Genomic DNA, 21,932 nt, shown 5'->3' on the forward strand with positions numbered 1-21,932 from the left:
TTCAAAAATTCATTTCAGTTTTGTAGACTGAGATGCACGGGCAAAGCTGTTTGAGGAAGACCAGGACCCACATAAAGGTGTGCTGCTGCAAAGCACAGACCTGCTTTGGAGCAGCTGTGTAGTGCCTCAAAGCTGGCATAGCAAGGAGCTGGGGGGAATGGTTGCGAGTCAGGGTTGAGGTATTTTGACAGAGCTGTGTGAGGAAGCCCGAGACTGGAATAAAAACAGGTTTGCAGATCAGGATTGAGATGCACTGGCAGAGATGGAGGGAGTGGAAATATTTCACAGCACTTTGCTGTGCTGGGCCTGCCTCTCTTCATTTACCCATCCATATCATTAGTCCTTCTCTTTCAACAGCATCAAATGTGGCTCTGATTTTAAAATGAACATTTAATTACTAAATACTTCAGAGCATTTCCCTCTCAAACAGCCATTTCCTATTTCTGGTCCTCAGACATTAAACTACTCCATGAATTTCTTGTCTCTCCTAGTTAAAGCCAGGAAAGTGTGTTTGCAGATGGTTTCCAGAGGTACAGCAGCGCCATCCATAGGTCAAGCAAACTAATCGCAAGTGTGTATCCCCATAGATAACAGCAAGTGGTAGACCACCAGTGCTGTTTGAAGGACGGTTTATGTTCTGCTTATTTTGTATTGTTCCTCTCTTCAGATACGGGAGATACACGGGTGACGTGGATTAATTTCAGTTAGGGATTGTCCATAATTAAGAGAACAACATTCTGGAGAGAAAGGGAATGGGTCGGAGGTTGATCCATTTCACTATGAAAACTTTTGTGACTGATGTACTTTGGGGGAGGAGAGGACAGACTAGCATACTATTCTATAGGTAATCCCCAAAATGACAATTTCTTAAAACAACTCAAGTTATTTCGTGGTAACGCCATTGGAAGCAATGGTCATTACAGACTCCTAGAACTCAGAGATGGCAAAGATCACCTCTGATCCATCTTTTCCATGCATAACCCAGTTCCATTCTCACAGACCACTGAGCAGCTGCCTGAGAGCTGATTACTTCTAACCTCCATGGTAACCTGCATAACATCTGCCACCCTATTTCACTTAACTGGAAAAAGCCACGGTCACCACTGCATCACCACCTGTCTGCCTTTCAGATGCTTGGCAAAGTCGGATTGAAACTCAACAACGCCCCAGGGGCACCTTTCCGAAATGGATAGCTCTGATGGTGGCTTTGCCAGTAGCAATCCAGGGAATAAAGGCTACATTTTAGATTGTGTTTACAATTAGAGATGGAAACTCAGCAAAATGAAACAGAAGGCCCTGGATTTCAGCAGCATCAGGATTCCCTAGAGTGTTACACATTAAACCCATTGGGTTAAATTAATCCCTGGAGTAATACCACTAATTTCAAGCACCAGAGATTAATCTGATGCTATCTTTTGTAACCGAGGCTTTTCTCTTGGAGAACACATATGGCAATTTGGCAAAAATTATTATGCTCTTTAAAAATTACCACAGGAATGTTTATTACCATCTAGTCTGTCTTTTGAGCCTCTCTTTCAAATCTTGTTGTTCCAGAACTGTGAAGAGCTGGAAGCCTTCTAACATTTCAGTGCCTCCCGGACAAGCATTCTGCCAGTTCTGTTTCTCCCCTTACAGAAGGTGTATATGAAAACCAAAAGAGCAACATCATCTCTTTTTTAGGAGCTAGTTATAAGTGGTTCTAGTGCTGTCTAATTCATTTTGCAAGCATCACTGAGCTGGATACACAGTCTCTTAATCTGATTATCTAGGGCCATAGCTTTGTGCTCTAGTTCTTCCAGTCTCTTGTTCATCATCTTTCTTTTAGCAGGAGTGTAAAATGTGGCTGCTCCCTTAAGAAATGCTTTAGCAGCCTCCTTTAAGAGCATGAGATTGTCCCTATAAGACAGCAGTTCTCAAACTGTGGGTCGGGACCAGAAAATGGGTCACAACCCCATTTTAATGGGGTTGTCAGAGCTGGCTTAGACTTGCTGGGGCCTGGGGCCGAAACTGAAACCCGAGGGTTTCAGCCCTGGGCAGTGGGATTCAGATTACAGGCCCCCTGCCTGGGACTGAAGCCCTTGGACTTGGCCTTTGGCCGCCCCCCCCCCCCCCCCCTTGGAGATGGGGCTCGGGTGGGCTCAGGCTTTGGTCTCCCCTCCTGGGGTCCTGTAGTAATTTTTGTTGTCAGAAGAGGGTCGGTGCAATGAAGTTTGAGAACCCCTGCTAAGTGATAAAGTCTTTGCAGAGATCCCCCACAGGTTAGCAAAGTCTTTCTCAGGGTAAGGGTCCTTGAATAAGCCTGGACTGAAAGTTCCAGTTTTCACAGTGTCTTAGGCTAGAAAATCTAAATGTTCAAAGGGCTGGAGCCTGATTAGAGCTTTTCTTATCACAGTTCTGCTGTAAAACTGAGATCTCTCCTTCCCTCCACCTGCATAGACTCTGGGCTCGAGAGAATGAATGAATGAATGAATGAATGAATGAAAACAGAACTGTGAGAGAGACCAAGGGTTGGGGAATGGAATGAAAAGAATTCTGATCATGGATACTGCAGAACTGTGTGCACCTAGACTCATAGTCCCACAACAGCCCAGTGAAGTATTATTTTACCCATTGCACAGATCAAAAAATTGAGACATGGAAAAGTTGAGGCCCACATTTTCAGAGGTGCCCACTAATTCGGGGTGTTTTAATGTTTGAAAGCCAGCTTGAGGCAGATTTGTAGAGGTGCTGAGCACATACGGCTCCTATTGACTTCAATGTGCCGTACATACACAAAATACATCACATAACTTTCTGTTGCATCCCTCCTTTCTCTTTGTGTTATGTCTAATTTAGGGCTTATCTACACAAGGAAAAAAGCCAGCAGTAACTGGTGTGCACTAGCCAGTGCAAACTAACTATTCTGCACTAACTCCCCGTGCGAACACTCATGCTGCGCACTAGGAGTGCCTTTGTGCACAATAGCTTAATACGCTTCAAAAGTGTACTAAGCTAAACCTCCTGAAGGCACTCTTAGTGCACCCTAAGAGTGTCCAGATGGGGAGTTAGTGCGGAATAGCTAGCTCACTTTAAATTCACACCTTAATGCACAGTAAACTAACTTCCCCATGTAGACAAGACATTAGATTGTGAAAGCTTCTTGGAGGAAGGAGCATGCTGGAAAAGCATCAAGCACACCTATGGAACGGTATAAATACGAATACCCTCCCTCCCACACACACCCGTAGGCTATGAAGGGGTTAAGATTCATTCACAATTGACAAAGCGGAGGAAGAATGATCTGTGATTCAGATATAGCAGTCAGGGTCCCTAGGTTCTGTTCTCAAATATGCCTCATACTTCCTGTGTGATCCTGGGTAAGTCATTTAACCTTTTTCTTCCTTAGTTTCATGAAATAAAATGGCGATGCTTCTCTTCCTGAGGTTATGGGTCTATTACAGGAGTGAATGAGGTTCTGTGTCCTACGACGTGCCGGAGGTCAGACTAGCTGATCACAATGGTCCCTTCTAGCCTTAAAGTCTATGAGTCTTCCTGAGGTGTTTAATTCATTACTGTTTTTAAGGTACTTTGAGATCCTCTGGTGGAAGTTGCTAGCGACAGGCAAAGTTTTCTGACGGTATTAAGAGTTCTTTTATGACTACTTTTTATTGTTTGTATTATTGCGCATGTTCTTGTCCATCGCTGTGGTGCCTACTGTGGTACATTTTTATTGGCCCCCCTATAGTGTAAGTCAGGCATTGTAGAAAGCCAAGTTCCAGTCACTATGTGTGTAAGCAGCCTCACCAAGGTCAGCTTTAAACTGCAGCATTCTTCTTTTCCACTAGATGGTGCTTTTGATCAAAGATTTGCCTAGCTGCAACTCTTTTTCTGCACTGAATTTCCTAGTTTTCCTTTCTCTCTCGTGCGGTCTCCATTCTTCCTCCTCTCCCTTCTCTGTTTTAACACTATGGGGGGGGGACACTTATTGATGCTGGATGGCGGACAGTCATAATCGGCTGCTACTGTAATCTAACAGCCATCCACCAGCCTGCCTGCCGGCCTTTCGGGCTCTGGTTTTCGAATCATGTATCAATGGTGCTTGGCTGTGGTGGAGAATTGAATTCTTTCCGTGTTTTCTGTTCCCACAAGGAAATGGCTTCAAAGAGCAAACCCCCTCCCCCTTCCCTGCTGGTGAAGGGCATCTAGAGAAGTTACAAAAAAATCCAGCTCTGACGGAAAGGAAATTGTTTAAAAAAAGGAGGGGTGAGAGGAGTCCAGGGCTTTTATATCCATCTTTGTATTCACGAGGCGAATACCTATTCAAGGTCACTGGTGCTGCATGCCTCACCATGCGGAACAGCCAGGCACGCGCCCCTTCCCTGAATGAGCATTGATTTTAATAAGGCTTCCTCCAGGTGAGGGATTGGAATAGGCTTGAATTTGCCACTCAGCACCAGGGGCACTGTTGTGTAAAGAATGCCACAAAAGAAGCCTTCTCTTTTATACTAGCAACTGGGATTGAACACAATTCTGGATGACTATCTCCCCTGCCAGCACGCACCAGAATCTGTCACTAGATTGTACTGTACAAGGCATAGCAAGGCATGTGCTTTTATAGCATCATTGTGAGCAATGAGTTGTCTAGTGCTGTAAATCTAGACAGCACTTTACAGGGTAAATACATCCCCTGTCCCCTATATCAGTACTGGTGCAATGTACCCAGTAGAAAAACATCCTGCACCGGCCCCATGTGAGACTGCCCAGAGGTTTTCCCTCTCTGACACGTACAGCTGTGACGTTGCATTCATGCTGACATGCTCACGCCACCTAGCTTGTGTCTGCAGTTTGTGATCTCATGCCATGCTGATGTGACCACTTTGCAAACCTGCCCCTGATGCACGTGTGGCAGCAAGGTGGCATCTGCTTATGCATCTATCACCTTGATAGCCGAGTGCAGCCCGAATGTTAATGAACTTATCCGTGTAGCTCCTGTGACACAATGATCAGCCATGCTGATGCCCATGTCTGCAACATGCTGCTGGGACTGCCATACTGACGTACCCACACCACTGATGTGCATTGAGAGATACCATCTGCATGTGCAGGGTGTTACGCTTATGATAATGATATTGCACGTACACTGAGGCTGCTCCAAACTACACCAGGGATCATGTAGAACAGGGGTTCTCAGACTTTTGGACTGGTGACCTCTTTCACATAGCAAGCCTCTGAGTGTGACCTCCCTCCCCCCTGCTTATACATTACAAACACTTTTTTATATATTTAACACCATTATAAATGCTGGAGGCAAAGTGGGATTTGGGGTGGAGGCTGGCAGCTCGCGACCCCCCATGTAATAACCTCGCGACCCCCTGAGGGGTCCCGACCCCCAGTTTGAGAACCCCTGATGTAGAACTACCCATGGGATTGGGGAGCTGCAAATGGGTTTCTTCTGACTGATAGGGAACAGCCAGCATGGATTTGTAAAGAACAAATCATGTCAAACCAATCTAATAGCTTTCTTTGATAGGATAACGAGTCTTGTGGATAAGGGAGAAGCTGTGGATGTGGTATACCTAGTCTTTAGTAAGGCATTTGATATGGTCTCACATGATATTCTTATCAATAAACTAGGCAAATACAATTTAGATGGGGCTACTATAAGGTGAGTGCATAACTGGCTGGATAACCGTACTCAGAGAGTTGTTATTAACGGTTCCCAATCCTGCTGGAAAGGCATAACAAGTGGGGTTCCGCATGGGTCTGTTTTGGGACCGGCTCTGTTCAATATCTTCATTAACGACTTAGATATTGGCATAGAAAGTATGCTTATTAAGTTTGCGGATGATACCAAACTGGGAGGGATTGCAACTGCTTTGGAGGACAGGGTCATAATTCAAAATGATCTGGACAAATTGGAGAAATGGTCTGAGTTAAACAGGATAAAGTTTAACAAAGGGGGGAGGGATAGCTCAGTGGTTTGAGCATTGGCCTGCTAAACCCAGGGTTGTGAGTTCAATCCTTGAGGGGGCCACTTTAGGGATCTGGGGCAAAAATCAGTACTTGGTCCTGCTAGTGAAGGCAGGGGGCTGGACTCGATGACCTTTCAAGGTCCCTTCCAGTTCTAGGAGATGGGATATCTCCATAAAAAAAAAGACAAATGCAAAGTGCTCCACTTAGGAAGAAAAAATCAGAATGGGAAGAGACTGTCTAGGAAGGAGTACGGCAGAAAGGGATCTAGGGGTTATAGTGGACCACAAGCTAAATATGAGTCAACAGTGTGATGCTGTTGCAAAAAAAGCAAACATGATTCTGGGATGTATTAACAGGTGTGTTGTGAGCAAGACACGAGAAGTCATTCTTCTGCTCTACTCTGCTCTGGCTAGGCCTCAGCTGGAGTATTGTGTCCAGTTCTGGGCACCGCATTTCAAGAAAGATGTGGAGAAATTGGAAAGGGTCCAGAGAAGAGCAACAAGAATGATTAAAGGTCTTGAGAACATGACCTATGAAGGAAGGCTGAAAGAATTGGGTTTGTTTAGTTTGGAAAAGAGAAGACTGAGAGGGGACATGAGAGCAGTTTTCAGCTATCTAAAAGGGTGTCATAATGAGGAAGGAGAAAACTTGTTCACCTTAGCCTCTAAGGATAGAACAAGAAGCAATGGGCTTAAACTGCAGCAAGGGAGGTCTAGGTTGGACATTAGGAAAAAGTTCCTAACTGTCAAGGTGGTTAAACACTGGAATAAATTGCCCAGGGAGGTTGTGGAATCTCCATCTCTGGAGATATTTAAGAGTAGGTTAGATAAATGTCTATCAGGGATGGTCTAGACAGTATTTGGTCCTGCCATGCGGGCAGGGGACTGGACTCGATGACCTCTTGAGATCCCTTCCAGTCCTAGAATCTGTGAATCTATGAATCCCCTGCTCCCCAAACTTCACCCAACATTATTTGGGTGCAGCTGAGGACTAAGCCTTGCGTCTGCATCATATGATGGCTCTTTGAAAGAGCAGCCCAGAACTACAATGCCCAAATTCAAGGGGTAGATTTTTGGGGACAGTGAATTTCCCTGTCTTGGCTGCGTTCAGAGATCAAACCATGCTGCTAAATCAGCCTAGCAAAAGTTGACTTTTATCTCTGGCTCAGAAAGATTTTTCCAAAGTATGATTTCAATTTTTTCCTCTGTAGAATTTACCAGATTGTCTGCAATCACATGGCTCTGAAGGCTCAAAGCAACATACCTGTGTGGGGGAAGAGATTGAGTAGCTTTCACATTTCAATCTGACTTTCTCCCCCCACGTCTTTGTGTCATGGAGCCAGCTACTCTGAGAATAGTTCAGGACTGAAATGTCACAGTTTGAAACTGGTGAGTCACTTACTTTTTTCTAAAAAATAAATAAAAAATCTTTCAGTGTGTATCCTGAGGGGTACAGCAAGACTTAAAAAGACACAAGCTCCCTGGTGGAGTCAAGGGGCTTTTAATAAACCTTGCTCGGTGTGTGTCCATGCTGCTGTTTACATGAGGATCTTAAAGCACTTCACAGACTTTAATTATCTAGTCAATAGGCTCATCTCAATCAGATCCAGGTGTCTTATCCAAAAGGACTGGATTGTAGCTGTCTGACAATGCACCCACAGTATCTCTCATAATTAAGTCTCCCTGCACTGCTGAGAGGTTCGTAATTACAGTGAAACCTACCTAAAAAGACCAGTCAAGGGACCAGCAAAAATCATTTCCTTTTACTGAGTTTATGTCAAGATACTTGAAGCCAAGTTTGTAAAAAAGGAGGTGCCAAATAGACTGGTCTCTTATACGGGTTGCACTGAAGTATTAGTGTTATATTAATATATTAATGGTATATATTAGTGTGTATTAATACTACTTGCATGCTAATTTGGTATTGTTCTCATTTCAAAAGGATCCGTAGGATGTTTATCTTCCACCACAGGATGCCAATTTGGGCCAATAGCAGCGATGGATTTTGTGATGTGAATAATTGTCCCTCAGGATCCCCTCCTGGCAACTCATCTCATTTGAGAACCACCAACCAGCTGTCACATGGTGCTCACTTTCAGCCACAACCAATGGCAAGCCAAATCTCCCAGCTATTTTCAGGGGTGTTTTGCATGTATAAGGGCTGTGGGATTTGGTGCAGTATCTAGCTATCTGGAATAGTAAGCTAGTACTAGATAGCTGAGCGAGTAAGCTGTTGTTTTTTTAAAAGTGAACATTCAAGTTCAGATTCTATGTAGAGTCATAACCAGGGCTCCTCATGTTTCACAGCCACTGAGTTTGCCATGGAATTCATCCTTTACTGTAGAATTTTGCTCCAGAATCTAATTTTTTTTTTTTTAAATCTAGCCCTCATGGTTGGGAAGATAACCTTGAAACGTGAATGGACTTGAACCAGTGCAGAATCTCATGCCTGATTCTGCAGACAGCCTGAAATAATATCTGGCCAGGTACTATTCAATATTTTCATTAATGACTTGGATCATGTAGCAGAGAGTATTCTTATTACATTTGTAGATGGCAGCAAGCTAGGAGGTTTGCAAGCACGTTGGAGGACAGGATTAGAATTCAAAATGACCTTGACAAATTGGAGAATTGGTCTGAATTTAACAAGGTGGAATTCGATAAAGATAAGTGCAAAGTACTTCACTTAGGAAGGAAAATTCAAATGCACAACTACCAAATGGGGAATAGCTGGCTAGGTGCTAGTACTGCTGAGAAGGATCTGGGGTGATAGTGGATCACGAATTGAATATGAATCAACAATATGATGTAGTTGTGAAAATGGCTACTGTCATATGTAAGACATGGGTGGTAATTGTCCCTCTCTACCCGGCGCTGATGTGGCCTCAGCTGGGGTACTGTGTCCAATCCTGGATGCCATGCTTTAGGAAGGATGTGGAGAGAGTCCAGAGGAGAGCAACAAAAATAATAATTCTGTTGTTATGATAAAAAGTTTAGAAAGCCTGACCTTGAGAAAGGAGTACTGAGGGAAGACCTGATAACAATATGTTAAGGGCTGTTGTAAAGAGAGCTATGGTCAATTGTTCTCCATGTCCACTGAAGATAGGACAAGAAGTAATTGGCTTAATCTGCAGCAAGGGAGATTTAGATGAGATGTTAGGAAAAACTAACCTCTAACCTAAGTTAGGGTAGTTAAATGCTGAAATAGGCTTCAAAGGCTGGTTGTGGAATCCCCATCGTTGGGGATTTTTAAGAACAGGTTGGATAAACACCAGGATGGGATGGTCTCCTAGGTTTACTTGCTCCTGCCTCAGTACAGTGGGCTGGACTTGATGACTTCTCAAGGAACCTGCCTGCCAACCCTACATTTCTATGGTTCTGTGAATATCTCTGAGCGGTATGAACTGCCCCATTCATTTCAATGGGTCATTGACTCTGAAAATTAAGGATGAATGTTAAAATGCTAACATTAAAATTTTTACTGCCGAGCCTTGTAACAGAGAAATCTAGCTAATGTGCTTATTCCCAGATTCCTAACTGCCTCCCAAATCTCTAATCCTCTCCAGATACCAAAAGCCTGGACTGTCCTCTAACCCAGTGGTTCTCAAACTAGGGCTGCTGCTTGTTCAGGAAAAGCCCCTGGCGGGCTGGGCCGGTTTCTTTACCTGCCGCGTCCGCAGGTTCGGCCGATCACAGCTCCCACTGGCCACGGTTCACTGCTCCAGGCCAATGGGAGCTGCAGGAAGCGGCATGGGCCGAGGGATGTACTGGCCGCCGCTTTCCGCAGCCCCCATTGGCCTGGAGCAGCGAACCGAGGCCACTGGGAGCTGCGATCAGCCGAACCTGCGGACGCGGCAGGTAAACAAACCGGCCCGGCCCACCAGGGGCTTTCCCTGAACAAGCGGCAGCCCTAGTTTGAGAACCACTGCTCTAACCAGTTCCCAAAACATCCATCTGCCCCAACAACTCCTAAAATGTCATTAGGCATTGCTAGTGCAAAAAGCTGTGGAAACTGAAAATGTGAGGACAGCCTAGAATAAATACAATGTAATATCAAACTAAATAACACAGGGGCAGCTGTACTGATTCTGTTACTCATTTAAATACTGAATTAAATAAAAACCTCAAGATTTTAACGTATCTGATGTTGACGTAAAATGTAATAGATTTCTACCAGATGCCAAGGACTTTGCCACAGAACTTAGTGCCCACCTGTAGCCAGGATCTTGGTTATGCCATCTAGCCTGAGATTGTCAAGTTGCCTAATTGAAATTGGACTTTCAGATCACCCAAGGGCTTTGAAAATCTCAGCCTTAATGCACATAGTTCTTCTAACACAAGCAAGAAACTCAGCTAATTTCTGAAAGCCAATATTACTACTGATTCTTTCTGTGTTTGAAAAAAGATAAAATTTGTTAACGTAAGTGACATTGGCCATTAGCAAACCATTGTCAGATTACAATGGAAGAGCAGACAGAGAAGCCAGTCCTGGTTCTGTGGTTTTTCCTAAAGGGCTTCTTCTGGTACATGGCTCGGCTCTGCTGATCCTCTTGTATTGTTTTTGATAATGAATAGCAGCAGAATAGCAGATTGTTGCATTGTCTAATAAGTGATTCATTTACATTAGACATCATTCCAAAATAGAAATTGACTTTTTAATGACTTCAATTGTGTATTAGCTCTCCATTGTTTGTAATGATTTCTCAGATTCCTGGACAAATATCGTCAAATTCACCCTGGTGTAACTTCCCTGAAATGAATGATTCAGCATGTCTTGGTATAACACAGGAGACAGCAAGATCCAATGGACTGAGCTTAAAGGGCTACATTTTCAAAAGTGGCCTCCAATTTTGCGTGGTCAGCTTTAGAAACCTCGGGACTGATTCTCAGAGGTACTGAGCACCTACCTCTCAAATTGAGAGCTGTAGCGGTTCAACGTCTCTGAAAATCAGGCCCTAGAGATATAAATTGTTGTAGCCCAATGGAGCTAGACTGATGTTCATTCTCTCTGCAGTTCTAGTCAGACAGCAGGCAGAGTGTTTGGGTGATGTCTCTCTGACAGGAAAATGGGGGGGAACTTGGGATTCGGAAGGTTCCAGAAGGTCCCCTGTTAGCTGGGAGTGGGGAAGTGGGTCAGGAAGTGGCAGTTTGAACTGGGAAGTTAGGGAGTGGCTGCTGGGTAGTGGTAGTTGGATTTGGGCTGTGGCAGTTCAATTTGGATGATTGCAGAGTGGCAGTTTGAACTGAGCAGTTGGAGAGAGTATAGAAAACTGATAGCAGTGCCCGTGCACGCACACATGCCCATACCTTGCAGGGAGGAGAGAAACAAGGAGGGAATATTAATAAAGGATGAGGGGTAAGCATCTGAGAACATTGACAGGAAAATGCAAAGTCATTAGAGGGAGGTAATTTCCCCTGCTGCAGTAAGAGTTCACAGTTATGCTAAGGGGAGTGTGATAGGGTGGGGTACGCAAGGAGTGGTACTTTTCCAGAGGTCAGCAGGGAGGAAAAGCTAACAGTGTGAAGTGTGTGCAAAGAACACTCTCAGGGAAGGGAATGTGAGTCCAAGCAAATAGACCAGAGCAAAAGAAGAGACCAACAGAACTAGGGAGAGAAGGAGTGGCAGAAGAGAAAAACTGAGAAATCCTCCTGAAGAGCTGGGCGAACTCCTGGTTATTCTCTGTTCTGGAATCTCAAGAGATGCCTGACCTGATGTTTGTTTAAGTAACTATTTTTTTCCCTCTAAAGCCCTGATTTTGCAAGTTATAACCATGCAAGTCTGCAGGGGATGTGGGGAAGATGCCCACATCACAGCTATTCTTTTTGGGCAACAAATTTAGAATACTGTTCCAAATGGATATGTCAACAGAAAAGGTTTTAGAATAAATTGATAAACTAAATAGTAATAAGGCCCCAAGGCCAGATTGCATTCAACCAAGATTTCTGAAGGAACTCAAATATGAAATTGCAGAACTGTGTAATCTATCACTGAAATCAGCCTCTGTATCACATGACTTGAAGGTAGCTAATGTACTGTCGATTTTTAAAAAGGACTGCACAGGAGATCCTGGCAATTACCGGCCTGTAAGTCTAATTTCAATACCAGGCAAATTGGTAGAAACTGTGGTAAAGAACAGAATTACCAACCACATAGATGAATATGATTTGTTGGGGAAAAGTCAATATAGTTTTTGTAAAGGGAAGTCATACTTCACCAATCCATTAGAATTCTTTGGGAGAGTCAACAAGCATGATGACAAGGATTATCCAGTCAATATAGCGTACTTGGATGTTCAGAAAGCCTTTGACAAGGTACCTCACCAAAGGCTCTTAAGGAAACTAAGTAGCCAGGGGATAAGAGGGAAGGTCCTCTCATGGATCAGTAACTGATTAAAGATAGGAAACAAAGGGTAGGAATAAATGGCCAGTTTTCACCAGGGAGATAGATGAACAGCAAGGTCCCCGCAGGAACTGTACTGGGACCTGTGCTGATCAACATACTAATTAATGATCTGGAAAAGGAGGTGAACAGTGAAGTGGCAAAGTTTGCAGACGATGCAAAATTATTCAAGATAATTAAGATCAAAGTTGACTGTGAAGAATTACAGGGGGATATCACAAAACTGGTTGATGGGGCAACAAAATGGCAGATGAAATTCAACATTGATAAATGGAAACTAATGCATATTTGGAAAAAAAATCCCAACTACACCTATATAATGATGGGTTCTAAATTAGCTGTTACCACTTGAGAAAGAGATCTTGGAGTAAATGTGGATAGTTCTATGAAAACTTCCCCTCAATGTGCAGTAGCAGTCAAAAAAGGCTAACAGAATGTTAGGAACTATTAGGAAAGGGATAGAAAATAATACAGAAAATATCATAAAGCCATCCATGGTGCGCCCATACCTTGAATACTGTGTCCAGTTCTGGTCACCCCATCTCAAAAAGGATATAGTGGAATGGGACAATGTTCAAAGAAGGTCAATAAAGACGATCAAGGGTATCTAACAGCTTCCATACGAGGAGAGACTAAAAAGATTAGGGCTGTTCATCTTAGAAAAGAGCAAATTAAGAGGGGATATGATAGAGTTCTATAAAATCATGAATGGTGAGGAAAAAATGAATAGAGAAATGTTATTTACTCTTTCACACAATACAAAAGCCAGGGGTCACCTTATGAAATTAATAGGGATCAGGTTTAATACAAATAAGAAGTACTTTTTCACACAATGTGCACTAACTTGTGGAACTAATTACCATGAGATGTTGTGATGCTCAAAAGTATAACTGGGTTCAAAAAAGAACTAGAGACGTTCATGGAGGATGGATCTGTCAATGGTTAATAATCAAGATGGTCAGGGATACAACCCCATGCTCGGGGCGACCCTAACCCTCTGACTACCTGAAGCTTGGAGTTCAAGATTGGGGTGGATCACTCAATAATTGCCCTGTTCTATACACTCCTCCTGAAGTTCTGGTACAAGCCACGGTTGGAGACAGGATCATGGGGCAAGATGGACTATGGTCTGACCCAGTATTGCAGCCCTTATGTTCTCTTATGTAGAGACCTATTGATTTCACTGGGGCTCTGTGGGGCCTTGGAGTCTGCCCACGCAAAAGAGGTTGCAGGATTGGGGCCTAAGACAATGCACTGAATAGTTTGGGTGAGGCACAAGGCAGAGGTGCTGTTAGTACTGAGCTGTTTGTGATGTGGCGTGGGGTTAGGGTGACCAGATAGTAAATGTGAAAAATCGTGATGGAGTGGGGGGTAATAGGCGCCTATATAAGACAAAGCCCCAAATATCAGGACTGTCCCTATAAAATCGGGACATCTGATCAACCTACATGGGGTTTCCGGGGCACAGACTAGGGCTATCCAGACCCCTCCAACCCTAGTTCCTTCTGTAGGGATCACTGAGCTCCTAGGGGATCACCGCCCTGTATACAGAAAACAAAGAATTAAGAGTTGTTTTAAAACAACACAACCTTTAAACCAACACCTGCTAGCAGGAAGCATGAAGCAAGCGCTTACAATGTGCTCCTAGGAACCAGTTTACAACCAGCTGGCAAGACAAACATAGGGAGGGCAAGCATGTTTCAGTCCAGCTGCAGCGACCCACAGTGTGAAAGCCATTGTACAAAAGCACTTTGCAGCACTACTGTCCTAGCTCCCAAGCCTGGGCAAAAGCTGCTGCGTGACTGCCCAAAGGCTAGGCTTCTTTGTCTCTCTTTATTAATTCCGTTTGTTAGCCTACTTTATGTGTTCCCTTTGTAAACTGCCTTTGATTGGTCAACGTCTGTGGCAAATTACCCAGCCCTTAGGATATCTAAGGATTTTATCCTCCTTACGGGCCACATGGCATTTCCAACAACCTCAAAGAAAACCCTCCAGACACACAAACAAAGCCACCCTGAGACTAAAACCACAAAGCCCTGACTTGCTGGGGATTCCGTGCTTGCCTTCCACTCCAACCCTCCAGCATCGCCCTCCTTGCATTCACGCCCTCCCAGGAGCCCACGCTGCTCTGTGCTCAGTTGCAGGCAATGAAATCAAACAATGCATTAGCAGCTTCTTAATAGGCTTACTCGGTGGAACCCAGCTTCCTTCATTAATCCAGAAAATAAGGGTTGTTTTCATAGTTTTGGGAAGCTAATTATTTAAATGGTGGGAATTAAAGATCATCAGATACCGGAGACAGATTTTGGTTTTGCTCCCCTGGGGGGCGGGGAGCCTGGTTTTGCACAGGTGTGCAACATGATACCATGTGACTGTGCAGTAAAGGGAGCAGCAGTCCTTAGACTCCACTCTGTCACGTGCTCAAATGTCTTTCTCTTGCCAGATAGAGTAGCTGTCTTGTTATAGTGACCATCCTTCCCTGTGCTTTTTGTCTGTATGCTGATCAGGTGGCACTATGGTGCTGTCTTCACTTCACTGCCAAAAAAAAAAAATGGTTTGTGTACCCCTGCCATAGGTGACCTCGTGGTAGAATTACAGTGCCTTGCCTCTTCTGTAATTTTACAGTGGGATACTTAATGTGTTGGATAACCTGCTGTAAAAACCACCTCTTTTGCAGTGAAGACTCAGGACTATATACAAACACTAAGTTTGTGGCAAGCTGCAGTGTGAATCTACCTCGCACAAGCCTGCCACGTGCTAAACTCCTGTTTCAAAGCAGAGTAGCTCAAAGCGCATGTGGGAACTTTGGGTGCATGGCAGCAGGGTCTACACAGGCACTTAGTGTGCAGAAGGCTAGTGCAAGATAGCTGGGGATCAGCTAGCTGGTGGTCAGTGGTGGCCCAGGGTGGCTCGGGGCAGGGGGTGGTTCAGGGCTGGCCAGCCAGCAGCCGGAGGGTCTGGAGGGACGACTGGGGATCGGGTGGGCTGGCCAGGGGTCAGGCAGACTGGCACTCAGGGCCAGCCTGTGGTCCAGGGGTTGGACCAGTGCTCGGGACTGGCTGGTGGCCCAGGTGTTGGGTTGGGTGGGCTGGTGCTTAGGGCCGGCTGGTGACTCAGGGGTCAGGCTGGCATTCGGGGCCGGAAGATAGCCCGGGGGTCGGGCTGGTGCTCAGGGGCTGCCATCAGCCCAGGGCAGTTTGGCCAGTGCTCCTCCAGACGTGGTTCAGGGCAGGGCCCTCGGGGCTCTAGCGGGTAAGGGGGGGCAGAAGGGGCAGGGCCTTGGGCAGAAGGGGCGTGGCTGAGGGGCTAGCCTCCACGAAGGAGGCGTTCACATGCCGCCCATGCGGCCAACTCCAACATACACCTTATTTCAGCCTCTTGGAGCTAAATTATGCACTCAGCTACCCATCTGTAGTTCCTGATGGGGCCAGAGCCTCAGCTGGTGGAAATGATCTGATTAATTTTATTGTTTACACAGTGCTTTACAAACATCAGCATCCATGCCCCTGTGCGATAGGTAAGTAGTGTTATCTCATTTATAGATGGGAAATCTGAGGCAACAGAAGTGAAGTGACCTGCTAAAGGCCACAGAAGGAGTCAGTGTCAGAGCTGAGATTAGAATGCAAAATCCTTTGCTCTCAGTCCCCTATTTAGTCTCATGCTTTTGATCTATTGAGCTGTCACTCCTGGTAGCCAGATGTCAAACTGATTGCTCATCAGAGTCAGCTCAATTGCAAGCCGCCATCTTTGAGGGCGTGCCATCAGCAATGCCCCAATGGCCATGAATTCATCTGGGGTCCTCCCAAAAGTAGAGGAGCCCCTTAGGCCATGGTTTTCATGGATGGTTGGGGATCAGGAACCCGATCTTTAGTGAAAATTCAGAGACTAATATTCAACCCTAGTAATGGGGTTCTATTGGCTTATAGTTTGATGAACATCTCCCCAACAGAAAAGAATTAGGGACTTTGTTTTTATTTAAAACAACTGAAAAATAACAGTTGTGGTTAGCTCCCACATTCCTCAATCTCCCAAATCAGAAGTGGGGACCACAGCAGCAGGCTTTGCAGACCTCCAGGGCCAGGTCTGATTATCCTTTATTCCTTCCAGGGGATCTCCGGCTTTGCAGTGTTTGGCTTGTTCACTGGCTCATTCTGCCTGCTTATTGCTGTCAGAACTGTGTGTGACCTACAGGCGGAGGATATTGGGTGCTTTCTATAGACTACAGGGTGCTATCTAATCACATTTTGTCATATGAATCCATGATAATGTCTGTTTTCCCCCTGGCTGTGGAAGGAGGCTGTTTATGCCAATGGTGATACGTGCATAGCCCAATTATTGCTTATTTATTTAGATTTATCAAAATCTCTAGTCCCCCATCCAGTGATCTGAGTGGCTGTCCAATGAATTAGAATACCCCATACAAAGCACAGTAGAATGGACTGCTTAGCACAATAAATACATTGCCATCATCTCATAGGATGATAACATAAAGCAACCTCATCCCTCAGTGGCAGTGCTAGTCCATTGGAAGTCCTAAGCAGGAATATTCCCTCCCCATCACAATACTAACACAGGTGAGTTCTTATAATAAAAAGTGAGGAGGGGGGGCCCTTGAGCTACTCAGGGCCTTAAGCAATTGAGAGTCGGCTTATGCCTCGCTCCGGCTCTGACTTAGACTACCCTGTTCCCTGAAGCCTAGGAAAAGAGATGGTCATTGCAGTGTTCCCGTGTGCATAACAAATCCAGGTCCTGGAAAACCAAAGGGAGAGCGAGTTCTGAAGTCCGGCACCTGTCACTGGAGAATGTCCTATTATCGACTCCCTCCCATTTACATTGAAGGGGCTTCTGCTCAGTTGCCTCCACTAATCTCACAGGCAGCACCCTGGCACAGGGAAAAGAGTAATCTTCCGTAACATTGTTTTATGACAATCTGTGCCTAACAAAACTAACAGCTTCATTGTCTCAGTCCTACCATCCTGTAGTGGCGTGCAAAAGACTCGTGCAAGATGCTGAGCACACTAGCCTCAAGCCAGCAAATTGCGCAAGCCCATTGGTAGCCCCGTTGAAGTCAATACTGGGCCCAGAGTGCGCAGGACCTTGCAGGATGGAGCCTAAAAGACCAAATGCAGGCTTTACTGCACGCTCTTCTCAACCTCAATTAAGGTTTTCAGTCAAGAGTCCTAGCGAAAACCTTGATGCTGTTCAAATATCTAGGAGCCTCCAAGGGAAACGGTTCATTTTTCACCTGAGAAAATTAAAACAGTATATCCTTTTTGTGTAGGAAAATTGTGCAACACTCAGCAGAAAAGCATGTCTAGGGGATAAAATGAGACTTGCTGCTTCATGTTCCTGGTTGATCTGCAAAGCCCAGGAGTCTGCCCCCTGGGATGGCATGGCTCGAGGATTCAGTTGCTTTTCTTTTCCATATGGAAGAATTTCGCTTCTTCCCAGCTGAGATATCATGTAACACCGGTGGCTCTCTAGAGGCAAAGTTGCTGCATGTCTGCAGTATGCTTAGCTACTATCAACATTTATACTCCATCATAATTCAGGGGCAAGCACTAATTTGCATAATCTTCAGGGCTTTAAAATTAAAAATTCCTCTGACAGACCCAAGTGTGACTGGTGCCGCTTCCTGCCCCCAGAGGCAAATCTTTTCCCAATCTGTCTGCTGCACCAAAAAGGTTACCGTCATGAAATGTTCCTAAACTCTGCCCAAGAGTAACTTAATCTAGAGCAAGCTTGTAAACTCTTGTATCTATAGCAAGGAGGTTGTGATTTGACAATTACTACATGACAAAAATATGTCACCATTTTCTACTCTTATTTTGTTTTGACTGCTATTTAGCTGTGTTATGCCACCTTCACTGTGTGGGTGGTAACAACTGATAGATAGTAGTAGAGTGAGAAACTTCTATACTTCACTGCAAAGTTTCTGATGTGTTCTCAAGATAGAAAGCACAGGGACTAACAACTTGATGGACCACCGATCCCTTCTTCTAGATCTTTGTTCAAGCTCTGGCAGCACTTGTTGAGGAAGCACTTGATCTCAACAAGCTGGAGGAGCTGTCCTTATATATAATTTTGGCACAGATTCTTATTGTGATTTCTATGACTTAGTAGCTCAGTACCACACCAGGTTATTATAGCTGGTGGTGGTTGGCTCTGTTCTCTGTGGAGGAGGTCACTGCAGAGGAAATAATGTGCCAGAAAGAATTTCAGGGGACTTAAAGCTTGAAAACAAAGGCCATCATTTTCAAAAGTGTTCACTAATTTTCAGTGTCTCAATTTTTGGGCATCTGACTTAAAATTCTTCAGGTCTGCCTTTCAGAGACGATGAGTACCCTTAACTCCCATTGATCTCACGGGCGCTGTCAGTACCAATGAAGATTGGGCAGTATGTGTCTCACATTCAGCACCCAAAATCAGCAGTGTTGAAAATGTTCCAATTTGAATAGCACAGATATCTGCCAAAAGTTTTTGGCTTGCTAAATGCAGCTGATATTCCTACTATTTGGCAAATTAATTATTCAGTTTGCCTGTCCATCGCATTGAAGGACATGCTGTCATGTATGACCAGGTTTCCAATGTGCAAGTTATACCAACACACAAAATACACTATTCCTTTTGCAGCAGCTACTGAAGGGAGGAGGGAACTGTTTATTGCAGTCAGTAGGCTGACACCACATGATGACAGATGAGAGGCACAGCTACCGATGAAATAATGTCACATGTTGTAAGTTCTGCCAGTGAATGTGCTTCTACAACATGTAGTTTTTTCCCCCTAAATGATCACAGGTAATGTACTGGTTTGATTTACAGTGATGGGAACTAGGGATAGATGACTAGCTAGTTTAAGGCTCCGGAGAACAGGCACATTGTCAGAGAGAGGCCACTGGAAGTTTAAAGATTGACTTCTGAATTAAAACTAATTGATAAAATTCTTTGATGGCTCTTTTGTAGCTGGATGAGAAACATCCAAGAGAACTCAAGTTTTATCATTTATTTCCTTCTTTAATTTTAACAGATCATATCTGAGTGCCGTCATAGCTTGCTTAAATTTTCTTTTGAGGCAGTTGCTAGTTGCTTGATTAATAAATGTATAGTATCTTTTCTGTTGGTTTTTTGTTGCTAAAGATTTATAGATCTTAAGATCAAGGTTATTTTAAAAAACGGTGTTTGACATTTCTTAGGTGAGATGTCTCTTTCAAATATGTCTGGTACAGATTTGCTGTTCAGATCAAGATAGTATGCTTATTAAACAGCATGCCTGAACATGAAATGTGAGACATTTCTTTGGTTTTGTGTTGTTTTGTGATGGTAGAGAAACATACAATAGTTAATGGGTTTAAGGCACAATTCAGCTCCCATTGAAGTCAATGGGAATTTTGTCACTGATTTTATAGGAGCAGGATTGGGCCATTAGTGAGTTTGTAATTTTTTCTCCCTGGTCCTTTTTGTGGAATTAACACTGGGGCATCTTTGCCATATCTGAAAGAGTTTGGTTTTATTTTAGTTCACATATGATGAAGTCAATAAAAATAAATCAATGGAGATATCCCATCTTCTAGAGCTGGAAGGGATCTTGAAAGGTCATCAAGTCCAGCCCCCTGCCTTCACTAGCAGGACCAAGTACTGATTTTGCCCCAAATCCCTAAGTGGCCCCCTCAAGGATTGAGCTCACAACCCTGGGATTAGCAGGCCAATGCTCAAACCACTGAGCTATCCCTCCCCCTGTATAGTGGCTCCCTCTTGCTGTTCCTTACATTCATAAGTGACCTTATCAAACTGCAGCGAATGAGAGATGTCTTGGCAAACTATGTGGTAGTTTTGTGATACAGTGAAATGGGTTAACATTGAGACCATTACATTAGTTTTTTCATTGAAGTCAACAGGGTGCCACACAGATGCAGAGGACTGCCCACACAACTGTCATTGCAGGATTGGGGACTAGGAATCTAGTTATGACTCATGGGAGCTCTGGTGTGAGTGAGTGAGTGAGTGGGTGGTGGAAGAGGTGTACCACTCAAGCAACTGTGACTGAAAGCATTGTGTTTGCATAAGACAGAAGCAAACATTATATCGGGGATGGAGGGCATTGTGGGAGAAGCATGTGCAGCAGCACTATTTGCTAGTATTATGATTATGATTTATTTTAAAAAGCATAGCCTCTACTCCCACAGTGATGGCCTTCTAGTGATAATTATTATATGGGGTCAAGGGAAGGACTTGGCATCATCCTCAGCTACCCTTTGGCTTTGTGGAATAGGAATTTCAGCAGAGAGACTAACAACTGCATGAGCCATGAAGACTGAACTGCTCCTGTTATCCCTACAGGAAGTTACCCCCAGATCATAGGCACAGTGGCAGGGCAGAGTATGGGAAATTTGCTCTGCTGCAGGCCTGCAGCTAAACAGAGAACTTCATTCACTGGGGCTGTCAACACAATGTATTTCACCAGTATTAAATCCCACAATTATTTTTAAATGGAAATTTATGGAAATATACATATTATTTGCAAATAGCTTATTATATAATTTGCAATCATTTTCATACAACAGTGACTAAGTATCCCTTTTTCTTTTTCCAAATAGTGGCAACTCTAGCTAACATGAGACAAAATTCTGCCCTGTGATATGCAGTCCCAATTCTCTTTGACTTCAATCAGAGTTGCACCCACAGGCCTAAGAGCAGAATTAAGCCTCACAGTGCTTTATGTATTAAAAAGCCTTGATATAGCAGTTTCAGCTGTGTTTAATGTTTGGGATCCCTACAGAAAGTGCTTAAAGAATAGCATGAACTGAAAAAGATTGGCAAACCAAGTGCTTTAGCACTACCTTTCTTATTGTACAACCTTCCCATTCCTAGTGCAAGAGCGATGTCCTCTGCATCACCTGCTGTCTGAAACAGCCTCCGGTATCTCTCTACCTCCATCTCGACAAATCTCTGCCAAAAGCCTGTCGTTTCCCCGCTCTTATCTATGCCCGTTGTCTCCCTCCACTGTTATGTAACTCTGTAAGTATATTAACTGTGTAGTGTGCGGCAAATAGGTCCAAATATTTTTGTGTTTTTTCACTTGCTTGTCATTTCCTTATGTATTCATTTAGAGGATGGGGCTGAAGTAATACTAGAACTGATCATATCATGGTATGCCAGGGTATGGCATTTAGCATATCAGTGCCATAAAATGATGAGATCTCATTGTGTTAGGTTCCATAAATGGTTCTTAGAGGCTGAAAACAAACACAAATTCTAAAATATTTGAACTCATTTTGGTTTCCCCTGAATATCAAGATACTTGAATTCCTAAGGTGCATGCATACATAGACTTGCAGCTTACGTGAAAAAAGCTACAACCTGACTCTGATTTCAGAGTGTATAATGCATGGTGCTCCTTGTGGCCAGGGGAGGTTAATGAACCAGGGGCTGTATTTATAGAGTTGTGTTGTATGGTTATAGGAGGGAAACCCTGGCACGAGAGAGCCCTCTCCATCTGCATGTGCTCCGAATTATTCAGTTGGTGTGGAGCCATAGACTGACAACCTGGACCTATCCATAGGCCAGTGCCAGAAGCAACACGT

Source organism: Malaclemys terrapin, chromosome 10 (assembly GCF_027887155.1).
Source record: "Malaclemys terrapin pileata isolate rMalTer1 chromosome 10, rMalTer1.hap1, whole genome shotgun sequence".
NCBI classification, from domain to species: Eukaryota; Metazoa; Chordata; order Testudines; family Emydidae; genus Malaclemys; species Malaclemys terrapin.